At 39.8% G+C, this 13,685-nt stretch overlaps 1 long non-coding RNA gene across 2 annotated transcripts in view; it reads left to right on the top strand.

Annotated features, from left to right (window-relative positions):
* The window catches only part of LOC112919931 (uncharacterized), a 124,231-nt gene that overhangs the window by 48,076 nt on the left and 62,470 nt on the right, over positions 1-13,685 (top strand). Inside the window, exon 4 of one of the 2 annotated variants that reach the window (XR_003234991.2) lies at positions 1,271-1,365. The exons of the other annotated variant lie outside the window; for it this stretch is intronic. This is a non-coding gene — a long non-coding RNA (uncharacterized lncRNA). The remainder of the gene's footprint in view (positions 1-1,270; positions 1,366-13,685) is intronic. 2 annotated transcript variants of the gene reach the window in all.

Raw genomic sequence — 13,685 nt, 5'->3', positions numbered from 1 at the left:
TAGAAAAGTTTTGAGTTTACAGAAAATTGGGCAGGTAGTACAGAGAGTTCCCATATACACCCTCTTCCCACTCTATGAGGTTTTAGGCACTTGGTTTTGGAACTCATGAACTGCTTGAAGAAGAAATGCCATCTTGCAAGTAAGCACCACATTTCTAACATGCTGAACCACTGAGAGACATGCAGAGAAATGAATAAAATCAGTATTTTAAGTAGATCACTTATTGTCTTGACCTACAGACTATTTGTAAAGGCAAATTACTAAATATACTAATTACACAGCATTTTCAGTTATTCAGATAAGAAGTACAAATAGTGAAGAATTTTTTTTTAAGTTTAAAAGAGGCACATACAATTGGGTATTATTCTAACAATAACTAGAATTTTCTAATTGCTTATCTCCTTTTTCAGTTGCTTCTGTTCTGGGTTTCCCATTCTAGTCAAGCCCATTTGTCCAGAACCACAAATTGGTTCTTAAAAGCTACCTGTGGTTGAAGTATGGGAGCAGAGTGGGTGCTCTATTAACTGTGTGTGGTTTCATCTTTCTGCAGCTAAATCCCCAAAGCCTTTAAAAGGGCAGGGAGTTCGAAGTCTTCTCTAATGATCTACTAATGGTTGAAAAAGCTTGTTGAAAAGGTTGTAAATATTTGTTGATTGATTGTCAATAGAGAAAAAGGCTTTTACTCCTCCATGGCAGCTGAGCTGAGCCGAGAGAGTGAGGGAGGAAGCTTTTACACACCCATTTGAATTCAGCTTTTTTATTTCTCTGCTTTGAGGTCCTAGACATGCATTTTTAAAAAAGATTTTATTTATTTATTCATGAGAGACACAGAGAAAGAGGCAGAGACATAGGCAGAGGGAGAAGCAGGCTTCATGCAGGGAGTCCATGTGGGACTCCATCCCTGGACCCTCCTGGGGTCACACCCCGAGCCGAAGGCAAGGCAGAGGCTCAACCGCTGAGCCACCCAGGAGTCCCCCTAGGCATGCATTTTGACCATAGACCTTTTCTTTCACCTTCAAAAAGAAAAATTAGAAAAAAAAACCCCACATTTTTCCTAGGTTTCATTTTATAACACAGGGAAAATGTACAAATCGTGTCACCAAGTTGGACAAGGCTAAGCACAGCTCCTCATGAATAAGAACGAACTTTTTAGTTTCAATCCACTGAAGGGAGATGGAGTAGGTGGAGTAGGCAGCTGCTGATGTCGTGAGATGTGAACATTACCAAGACTTGCCTGCACAAAAATATCTTTCCCCTGGGTCTATCCTAGTTACTGAAAGGCAGCCAGCTATTGGAACCGCTCTTCTGGATAGAGACCCGGCCTCCATTACGTGCCATTAAACACACCTCTATTCCTCAGGAAAGGTAAATGTTCTACATTAGAAAAGACTTAAAGTGTGTGTATGTGTGTGTGTGTGTGTGTGTGTGTGTGTGTGTGTGGACTTTTTATTCTGAGATCATTGTAGATTCACATTCAGCCAGAAGCAGTGATACAGAGATCCCCTCTACGCTTCACCCAGTGTCCCCACTTTGCGTAGGGACAATAGCACAACCAGGAAACTGACATCCATACAATATGCAGACCTTACTCGGATTTCTCCAGTGTCACATGCCCTTATTTGAGCGTGGGCGGAGTTGTAGAAGTTTTGTCATATGTGTCATACATATGCTGGTGTAGCTACCACTGTAGTCAAGATACAGAAGATCCAAGATCCAAAGTCCATCACAGGGTCCATTGGGAGCCCCAGAACAAAGTTTTCCTTTCAGCAGAGTCCTGCTACAAGCAGCAAGGGCCCTGCCTTAATTCTCTTTCTGAGCCCAGTCACCGGTTGGGAGCAGCCTGAGGGGAGTGTGGTCTCAGCATAAACACTGCAGGGGCCAATTCAAAGATGTGGCAGCTGGAGGCTATCGGTCAACTGCATTCCTCTAGGCAGGTTCTTTCTTGAGAGATAGGACAGGCACATTGCCAGGACTGTCATTTCTTTGTCGTTTATGGCATTGATATTTTTGAAGAATATCTTCCTTCTATTTTAATAGAACATTCTTTTATTAAAAAAATTATTTATTTGTTCATTAGAGACACAGAGAAAAAGGCAGAGGCACAGGCAGAGGGAGAAACCTCCCTCCATGCAGGGAGCTGGATGTGGGACTTGATCCCGGGACTCCAGGATCACACCCTGGGCTGAAGGCAGGCGCTAAACCACTGAGCCACCCAGGGATCCCCTGGACTATTCTTCATTTGGGGTTTGTCTTATGCTTCCTCAGTGTTTTAAAGACATTTTTTTTGCGAACTCTTTTACTGGTAATTACCTATTAGCATCCCTTTGAACTGCTGCTCTATGGAACAAACTCTGGGAAACTGCACATGTTGCTGTTGCTGCAGGAAACAATCTTTCTCCTTTTTTTTTTTTGTCTAGTGACTTTCCCCCTCCTTCAAAATTCATGCATTCCACAGTTGTAGGTGGGCATGCTCGGTTCCCACAACACACTGTGCCTCTCTCTGCCGTCGTACCTATCAAGGTTGTCTGTCATCGATTGACTTGTCCAATTTGCTTGAAACTCATTGAGAGCATATTCAACAAATGAATATGTGGAGTACTGTGCTATTTCCAAAGAATAACATTTCTAGTAATGTTAACATGTACTTAAATTTTATTTATATAGAACCAAAATATAAAGTGCGAGTGATTTGGACAACTCACAAGAAACAAAAAAGGAGAGGGGTGCCTGGGTGGCTCAGTCAGTTAAGCACCTGACTCTTGATTTTGGCCCAGGTCACCATTTCAGGGCTGTGAGATGGAGTCCCACGTCAGGCCCTGTGCTCAGCAGGAATTCTACTTGAGATTCTTTCCCCTCCTTCCCTCTGTTCAGGCTCTCTCTCTAAAATAAAATAAAATAAAATAAAATAAAATAAATAAATAAATAAATAAATAAATCTTTAAAAAAAAAAGAAAGGAGAATATAGTACAAGAGGAGAGAATACAGCATATCCTCTTACACTCTGGTATCAAAATCTTATTAATGGGAATTCTTAAGGAGTTTTTGTAGTAGGCCACTTATGGCTATAAATACAGTCCACTGAAGATGCTACTTGGCTACAGAAGCTCCAGTCCTAATATTGTTGGTGGGACTTAAAGCCCTGAGAGTTTGTGTTGAATTCAGAGCTGGAACAAAGCATGTGCATGTCCTGGGCAGGCTAATAAATTGACATGCCCACAGTTCTATTTTCTTTAAATATTTATGTAGAGGAGAGGCTGGGCACTACAAGGGAAAGTGTAGAAGAAAGGTCACTGGAAGCAGAGCTCTTTTTAGGTCCAAGCATTTTTGTACTGTCCTCAACTCACCAACACCATGCAGCAAATCAGAAACCCTGAAGTTAACTTGACCCACCTCTTTAGAAAATGGGGCCCTCACCATGCTCCTTTGAAGGTCTCATACCCCATCCCAATAGTTGCCTTATCCAGGTAGCAGTAAATGTTGGCTGCTCCCTAGTATATTGACTTCCCATTAAGTAGCCGGACTGTCAGTCCCTTAATTTGACTCTGAACTTGGGGAACAGAGAGATATTATCTTGGCACCTAAATTTCTACTTTTTATTTATCCTTTGTTTTAGGTCCCAATATTAACCTCCATTTTCATTTTAAAATAATTACCTACTGAATACATGTATTGAGTTGTAAGATTTGTGCACTTGTTACACTTCAGTAAAATAATTATCTACTATACCTTAATAGTTAGACTACCCATAGACAGAATAGCTCATTATGGGATTAAATGTGAGGAGAAATAGAAAATTCTTTCTAGGGACTTCTTTCTAGGGACATCTGGGTGGCTCAGCGGTTTAGTGCCTGCCTTTGGCCCAGGGCGTCATCCTTGAGTCCCGGGATCCAGTCCCCACGTTGGGCTCCCTGCATGGAGCCTGCTTCTCCCTCCGCCTGTGTCTCTGCCTCTCTTTCTCTCTCTCTCTCTCTCTCTCTCATAAATAAATAAATACAATCTTTATTTTTAAAGATTAAAATTAAGATTAAGATTAAAATTAATTAAGATTGCTCATTATCTTTAAAAATAAAGATTGTATTTATTTATTTATTTATTTATTTATTTATTTATTTATTTATGAGAGAGAGAGAGAGAGAGAGAGAGAGAGAGATAGAGGCAGAGACACAGGAGGAGGGAGAAGCAGGCTCCATGCCGGGAGCCTGACGTGGGACTCGATCCCGGGACTCCAGGATGACGCCCTGGGCCAAAGGCAGGCGCTTAACCGCTGAGCGACCCAGGGATCCCATAAATACAATCTTTAAAAAAAAAAAAAAAGGAAAATTCTTTCTGGTTAAAATATATTTTCTACTGACTTACTACTAGGTTTTAAGTTATTTAACTAAAAAAGAAATAAAAGTAATACATTGGGTAAAAATAGAAAATTCAAATGAGCAAGAATAATAAAAATTAAAATACTGCCAGGGTGCCTGGCTGGCTCATTCGGTAGAATATGCAACTCTTGAGTTTTGAGCTTCATGTTGGGTGTAGAGATTACTAAAAGAAATAAATGAATTTTAAAAAATTGAAAATAATCTCGAAATACCTGCCAGAGGTTTTATAACACAACATTTTGATGTATATCCTTCCAGGGTTTTCCTAGAAGGATATGCTTATGAAAAAAGTATATGTATATATATGAAAAATATATTTATGAAGATCAGATGGTTCTCTATATTATGCTATGTAACCTACTTGTAATATTTTATAATATATTATCAAAGAATTTTCATGCCAATAAATATATATTTAATGTAGCAATTATTTGCATTTTTTTAATTTTTTTAAATTATTTGCATATTATCCTGTGCGGTAGATTCTTAGCTATTAATTAATACACTCCACTGTATGTAACCATTCCCTGATTTGGGGATTTTCAGATTATTTCCAAATATTCATTATGATACCTGGCATGTGGTAAGCATCTACATTGCACCCATCTTTGGGTTCAGTTGTTACCTTTTTTTTTTTCTCAGAAGTCTAACTGGTGGGTCAAAAGGTTTTTACTTTTTTTTTTTTTAATATTTTATTCATCTATTCACGAGAGCCACAGGGAGAGACAGAGACATAGGCAGAGGGAGAAGCAGACTCCCTTGCAGAGAGCCCCATGCACAACTTGATCCTGGGACCCCGGGATCATGCCTGAGCCAAAGGCAGACGCTCAGCCACTGAGTCACCCAGATGTCCCAGGTTTTCACTTTTTTAAGTCTTTTGCTAAGTATCACTGATTCTTGCTACTATTTTTTGGAAAGTCCAAAGATCTCAGTCCCCAGAAAAATCCTAATAGCTATTTGTTATTGGAAGGGAGACCTGGAAGGAACAATTAATTAAGCAATAACCAGGACCTGTGGAGCAGATTGGCTTCGGGACTCTGGTGAAACTAGGTGAACTCATCATTTTTTAAATGGAGAGGGCTGAAGGGATTTTTAGTAGACCAGAAAGGTGAGTGAGTAGTTATCATAGTAGCCTGTGCTGTTAAGTGTGGATGGAGCAGGAAAGAGTACTAATGGGAGGTGTGTGTGTGTGTGTGTGTGTGTGCACATGTGTGTGTGTGTGCACATGCGGAGAGGAAGGGCTGAGTACAGACTTCACTGTTGTACAGTTTTGCCTGCTGCATGTCTTGGAAGAGAACAAGTATTTCTACTAAATTGGTCATGTGAAACTAATAATGTGTGCCTTTCTTGTGAAACTTCAGTGTCACAGTAATACATGTCTGCAGGTTATTTTTTCATACTTTGGGGTCTGTAACACCTTTATTTTCCACCTTATCCATTTTAATTTGTTTATTTCTCTTTGTTTTTTTGGTGGTTAGAGGTAGGGAAGTATTGATAAAAGGGAGTCTTGAATCTCTCACAGAGAAGTAAAGAACACATAACCTTGAAAAATTGTCTCTACTCTACTTTAGCCATGCAATCATCAGCAAGCTATTGAGCATGAGAACATCCAGAATTGATTATTATTTAAGTTAAGGAAAGAGTGAGGTCTCAGGCAGGGAAATCAACCGGGGAACAAAACTGTGGCATCATCAAGGATAAAGCACCTTTTGGGGAGTAAAAGAAGCTGCAATAAATGCCAACTGTAGGACTACTTACTGATTACCTTAAAAAGTAACTGATGATCTCTCGCCCTGAATGTCCAGTAGACCATTCACTGGTGAGAGGTGCTTGAACCAATACTCACCATGTCTTTTCTATGCTTCTCTGTCTAAGTCTGTAAAACAAATGCCCTCTAGATTTCAGATCATCTACTTGGAGACTTAGGAGAAAGATAGCCTCTAGGTTAAAAATATAGAAAAACTTGGTGTTATTGTATTAGAACAATAAGGCTTATGTCAGATTTTATTTTCTAAAAATAGGCCATAGCAGTATTTCTACAGCTACATGCTTCCTTCAGAACCAGGAGCCTTCAGAATCACTTTGCCATCAAGAGCTAGAGTTTATTTCCACTTTCTCTGAACCTGGGTGGACTCATGACTTCTCTGACCAGTAGAATAAGGCAAAAGTGATACTTTGTGACATCAAAGGCTAGGACATATTAAGGACACAGCTTATAGCTGGCTATCTTTTTTTTTTTTTTTGCAACCACAATATTGCAAAGAAGCTCAGGCCACACAAATAGGCCATGTATATGTGTTTCAGTCAACAGCTCCTATTAAGTTCCCAGATGACAGCTAGCATTAATTGTGAGCAAATGAGCCTTCACATGATTCCATTCTCTGCCTTCAAGCATTTCATCATCAGCCATCCAGTAACAGATTTAAACTATTCCCTCTGTGCCCTGTCCAAATTCCCGGCCTACAGAATAATGAATAATAATGTTTGTTTTAGTCCAAACGTTTGTTTATTGCCAAATTTTCTGGTAATCTTTAATGGAAGCAGAGTGAATAAAACAAAGCTATTGGCCAAATTCGATATTGTAATTGGTTAATCACTAAACAAACAGATAGGTCTTGTGAGCCTGCTCTAATCAATGTACTCTGCTAGACCTGTAGAGTTTGCAAAACGAAAAAACAAAAAACAACAACAAAACATGACATTCTTTGTTCTTGAAGCATCCTAGAGGAATCCACATGTGTAGCTGCAATAAGGTGGCTAACAATATGTAGTAAGTGTCAAGTGAGATAAGAAACACATGCTGTAAAGGTCTTGGGTGGAGGGAGACTCTGGATAGAGCAGAAAGACTGGGCTTCATTAGGTAGCGCAGCATCCCGGTGCACAGTAAACACTAAGGAACTGGTCATGTGGGATTCCTGGGTGGCTCAGTAGTTTGGCGCCTGCCTTTGGCCCAGGGTGTGATCCTGGAGTCCTGGGATCAAGGCCCACATCAGGCTCCCTGCATGGAGCCTGCTTCTCCCTCTGCCTGTGAATCTGCCTCTCTCTCTCTCTCATGAATGAATAAATAAAATATTTTTTTTAAAAAAAGGAACTGGTCATGTGACCAGAGAAGAAGACAAGTTAGGGATTGAAGAAAGAGTGTCAGGTACTTGGAGAGGAAAATGAAAGTATTTTAAGCAGATTGGAACACAAACTATCAAATCTGGAGTACTGAGGTTTGAATAATAACAATAATGCCAGGGCACCTGGGTGGCTCACTGGTTGAGCATCTGCTTTTGGCTCAGGTAGTGATCTTGGGGTCTTGGGATTGAATCCCATATCAAGATCCCTCTGCCTGTGTCTCTGCCTCTTTCTCTGTGTCTCTTATAAATAAATAAAATAGTAGTGTGTGTAACAGTGCACACGCTACCAAGTACTTCCACAGACATTACATTGAAGTCAGTTACCTCATCTCTATTTTATGAATAAAGAAACTTAAGGTCAGTGGCCTCGAAACCACTTTGATTTTATTAGAACTTTCTGGTAGGGGTAGCAGTAAGTGCAACAGTGCATAAAGGGAGCTAATGTCTAATGGGCACCTATCAAATGCCAGGCATTTTGTTTGATTAGTTTTTTAAGATTTTATTTATTCATGAGAGAGAGAGAGAGAGAGGCAGAGACAGGCAAAGGGAGAAGCAGGCTCCATGCAGGGAGCCTGACATGGGACTCGATCCTGGGTCTCCAGGATCATACCCTGGGCTGAAGGCGGCGCTAAACCACTGAGCAACCCGGGCTGCCCTGATTATTTTCATAATTTACTTAACAGCCTGAAATCCAATTTTATAACAACTTTGGAAGTAATCGTTAGTATTCTGATTATATAGGTGAGGAAATTGAGGCTCAGAGACATCAAGTAACTTTCTTAAGGTCATACAAGTGGTAAGTTAGGACCTAGGGACAGACATTTTCAAATGTGATGGCAAGTTCAGCAAACCTCCTACATTCCTGTGGGACAGAGGCTCTCTGCTCCCCTCTGCATAGTTTCAAACAAACCTCCCTTTCACATTTCCACTGAAACATCTCGATGTTGCCTGTCTAAAGCACTCAAGGCATTAATATGGGAATGACCAATAGGTTTAGCACCTTCCCAAAAAAAGGAGCTAGTTGTTAACCTCAAAGAATTTCTAGCTGGTAGAATATGAAAGGGAAATCTGTCTCTGTCTCTGTCAAATAAGCAGGGACACTGATGATATACCCAGAAGTTCAGCAAAGAGCTAGGAATATGGCCTTGAGCTAGCCACTGAAGTCCTCTGAGTCTGAGTTTCCTCACCTGTAAAATGAAAGGTTTGCTGGATGGTCTTCAAGGTCTCTTCCAGAAGGACTGTTTTATGATTCCATAAGCCCAGAACTAAGATGTAAAATAAGGAATTCACCTTTTTAAAAAAAGTGACATCATTCAACCTTTTGCCTTTGTTTACCTTTGCAAAGTGAGTCTGTTCCACTCACTGAGAATCATAACTGAGAAGATGGGGTCTTGGCTCAGTGATGTTCTGAAGAACTTAATATGCAACAAATCCTCTCTCTAGGAGTGGTGTTCCAGACCACCAACATTTTTTTAATTTTTTTTATTATTATTTATTTATGATAGTCATACAGAGAGAGAGAGAGAGAGGCAGAGACACAGGCAGAGGGAGAAGCAGGCTCCATGCACCGGAAGCCCGATGTGGGATTCGATCCCGGGTCTCCAGGATCGCGCCCTGGGCCAAAGGCAGGCGCCAAACCACTGCGCCACCCAGGGATCCCACCACCAACATTTGACAGATCCCTGCAAGCCTATGTTCTCAAAGTTATTTATGTAAAACTGTTCTACCTACTGAGGTGATTTCCCAAATGTTGCTATTCTAAGTTTTCATCTGCTAAGTACATGACCGTTTTTCAGTAGAAGCTTTTGAGACATTTCTATGAGGTGAGATTGCTCCAAGTTCCAACCATTTGTTCTCATCAAATGGCAATAGGTTCTGATTGCATAAAAGTAACCACTAAAAAAATCCATTGCAATCCCGATTTGATAAAGCTATTGAAATTATGATGTTAATTGTTCTCTTCCACTTTATCTCTGTGTTAATTGCCGCTGATTATTGCACTTCCCAGGGAATCATAGAATCTGGGGATTTTAGGTAGGTTGTCCTCCCTGTCTATATTAAACCATTTGTAATAAAAAAATGAATATGCAAGAGCTGATAGGCAAATAAATTTATGGCCTTAATTTTATTGCTTGGATTAAGTTCATGTGTTCCCAAACTGTTTTTTAATTGCTGTGTCTCTATTTTTGAAAGCTTGGGCAGTTATAAGTTGTTACATAAGATCTAATGATTGGTAAAACTTCTATCTCCAGAAGTTGACTTATTATTTGTATTCTCTTGCATTTATACTTAGGACATGTCAAACAACTCAACACCAGTACACTTCTTGGTGATTTTCAATTGCTCATGAAACAACAGATTAGCATGGGGCTTCAAATAGGCTACAATCAAGCAAATGATTGATAGGTGCTCTATAAAGATTATGAAACCTAATTTCATTTTGCCTTCTACTTAGGGGCTCAATCTTTAAGGAAAATAAAAGAATGCTGTTTCCTTTCTAGATCTCAGTTCACACAGATAGCCCTTGAGTGCTGGTCTTAGGCCCCAAAGGAAAGAAGATTTAATTTTAAGAATAGTAATTTCAGAATGATCCTCTGGATAACATGAATATTAATTGTTTGCCCCCTGCAAGTATAAAGGATTGACACAGGCTTACCTATCACACTTTATTTCCAAGTGCTCTAAAAATCCCCTTCTGGAACTCCCAGCCCTCCATGGTTACTCTCAAACCTTTTGCCTACAACGATCATAAGCCAGTTGTAAAAACATTCAAAGCTACTGAGATCGTGACTAACAAGACTGTCATTATTTGATAATGTCCAAATCTGTCCCAAACTGTGTTTCCTGTAGTGATGTTGACCATCTGATCTCTATGAGTACTGACTTCAATAATTTTTAAGGACTTGGAAAATAGGTACTAACATAACTGAAGCTGGCAATTAGGTTCATTTCAGGCAGGCTCATCTCCAGAAGCACATTTGCAAACCACAAACAAAAGGGTTGGTGTAACATGTTTTAATACTATTGGAAGAACACAACAATGCCATGGACCACTGTTGACTAGACATGGTGATGTTTTGTAAGTTCCTCAAATTTGGGATTGATTGAGCTTCTCCAAGGTAGGGAGAGTGTCCTATCAAACTTGCTTCTATTACTTACCATTATCACTGGTTTTCTTATTGTGGTTGTTTCCAGCAGTTTAAATAGGAAAATGAAACCCTTATATCTGGGTGGGGAACCCTAAGCAGAACAGCATATGAGCACAGGAAGTAGCATATAGGCCACACAAACATTTCCCAGCTTTTGCTGCCTAGTAGGACTATTATTCTCCATCCAGGCTACACATCATAATCACCTGTGGGGCTTAGAAAATATTACAGGTTTCCAGGCTCTGCCATAGTTATTTTCATTCAGTTGTTCTAAGGTGGGATCCAATGCTTCTATAGCTTTAAAAACTACCACAGATTATTCTGCTGTACAGAGATCATGAGATCTTAGGTGTTGTAAAGTATTATCAAGAATCTTAATTTCTTCTGTTATAAAATTTGCAAAAGACAGTACCTACACATTAAACATTGGAATGAAGTAGACTTGGATTGAAGTTCAGGCTCTACCAAATTACTATGTGACTTGGTCAAATTACTTACTTTCTTAGCACTTTATAGTTTTCATTTGAAAAAAATGGGGATGGGTACTTGGGTGGCTCAGTTGGTTAAGCATCCAACTCTTGATTTTAGCTCAGATCATGAGCTCATGGGTGGTGAGATCCAGCCCCGTGTCAGGCTCCTCACTCACCAGGGAGTCTGCTTAAGATTCTCTCTCTCCTTCTCCCTCTGCCCCTCCTCTGCCTCAAATAAATGGATAATTAAAAAAATATATTTTATTTATTTATTCATGAGAGACACACAGAGAGAGGCAGAGACATAGAGGAAGAAGTGGGCTCCCTGCAGGGAGCCCCATGTGGGATTCCATCCTGAGACCCCAGAAACACGCCCTGAGCCAAAAGCAGACACTCAACCACTGAGCCACCCAGGTGTCACTAAATGGTTAAATCTTATTTAAAAACGGGAATAGTTGTTTCCAAATGAAATGGTGTGAAAATTAAATGAGATAATATATGCCCAGTACTTCCCATGTGCCTGGTATAAATATGTACTAAAATATAGCTATGATTTGGTTTCTCTTTAGGTGTTTAATCTAGAGAAACTTGCACCTGAGTGATCAAAATATACCATTAAAATTTGAAAGGCTACTTTATCTCTCTCTGACAGTAAGACTAGTGGACCTTTGAGGAACTAAAAATTGATGTCAACTTGGCAGTTGACATCAAAGCACTCAGAAATCAAAGGTTAGTGACTTTTCTGATAGAGAAAAATGAAAAACAAAAGTCAGGCTTCCTCACTATAAGGGGAGATGCCTAAAAAGAATGGTTCTCTGAAAAATAAGAAGTGATGGCTATAGGTTGTTGGCCAACTTTAACTGGAGAAAGAGCTGATCTCTTCCTACTCCAAAATCCCATCCTGGGAGCAGGAAGGCAGGTTTTTTTTTTTTCCCCCTATTCTCCTTTTGCTTCCATGGTTATTCTTACTCCCTTGCCTTGGCTTACTCCTTTTCCTTCTTCCAAGATCACTTAGGTCCGAGGTCCTTTTGTTTACTTTGATTTGCCCTACCTTTCCCCCCAACTTTTGAACTTCTGCTGTCTCAGCTAACAACTTACACTGTTTCCATTTCATTATTTTATGGATGTTAGTTATATCTTTCTGAATGGACTTCAAATTTTCTAAAGGGTGAGATATTCTTAACCTGCCTGTACATCTTTTTCCTCAGTCTAGATCACAAAACCCTTGGCATAAAAAGTTATCCCATAAAAATGGCTCGAGTGCCCTAGTGCTTTTACATGTGAAATAGAGAGCCAGTTAGGCCATCTTTAATGTTTGGTGTGCTAATGACTGTAGGTTCAATTTTACTGGCTAGTCTTTGCTTTCTAACAGAGACATGTAAAACAGATTATTGTAACTGTTCATTGACTTTCCTTGTTGATCAATTCAGACTTAGTTTGTTTTTTCTTCTTTAAATAGTGATTCTCAAAATTGTTTACATGTTTAAATCATCTGGGGAGCTTTAGAAAATCTTCATGTCCAGACTACACCCCAGACCAATTAAATCAGAATTTCTAGGAGTGAGGCCAACCCATGAGAAGTTTTTGTTAAAAGCTTCCCCAGGAGATTCCAATGTACAGCCAAGATTGAGAACCACTGTTTTAGATCAAATTATGTAAAATCTGATTACTAGAGCCCCAGACTGGAAACAGATAATAAACTTCCCGTAATGGCATTTCTTAATGGAGACCCCCAGTCCAATGGACTCCCTTCTGATTCAGTATTCTTTTCCTAAGGGCTTTAAGGCACACTGCTTAGTGGACCTGAAGCTATATTTGAGAACAAGTGTGGGTAAGAAATGAAACTCATTGCTGCAGCAGGGTTCATGTACCCGCTATTAACAGCTCTTGTATTATCCATATTGCTAACTGGCACCCATCATTTAAATCTCAAATTGAATGTCATTTTCTAACAGAAGCCTTCTCTGACCACTTTCACACTTCATCAGATAGGAAGTACTAGTTATACTTTCTCAAACACCCTGCTTTCCTTTATAGCATCCAAGGTATATTGGCAATTATTTGCTCTGTGTAGTACTGCCCCTTCTATTACAGGATTTTAAGCCTAGTGATGGAAAACAGCATATCTGCCTTATTCACTGCTGTAGAGCTGGCACACATCACAGTGCATGTCATAGGAGGTTAGTAAATACTTGGTAAAGGAATGAAAATCAGAGTATTAGTTTTTGATGGGCATTCATTTGGGTGGGGGATGGGTGAATCCTGTGGCTCGCTGTGGAATATTCTATCAATAGTAGTGAGCTTCCTTGGTCAACCAGTTTTGACCGGCGATTCTCAAATATGACATGCTCATGAGAGTTGCTTGGACATTTGTTGAAAATACAAATACCTATGCTTCATCTTTAAGAGATTTGACTTCTATTGAAGTCAGAAGTATAAAGTCAGAACTAGTAGTAAGTTTGCCAGCTGATTCTGATGCCCTGGGCCACATTCCAGTGTTTAGAAACTACTGCCTTAGGCATTGCCCTGAAATGACTTTTAGAAGCCCAGTCCAATTTGAAGGCTGAAGCCACC

Source organism: Vulpes vulpes, chromosome 15 (genome assembly GCF_048418805.1).
Source record: "Vulpes vulpes isolate BD-2025 chromosome 15, VulVul3, whole genome shotgun sequence".
Classification (NCBI taxonomy): Eukaryota; Metazoa; Chordata; class Mammalia; order Carnivora; family Canidae; genus Vulpes; species Vulpes vulpes.
Note: the sequence above shows the minus strand (reverse complement) of the source record. Positions and strands in the feature narration are given on the sequence as shown.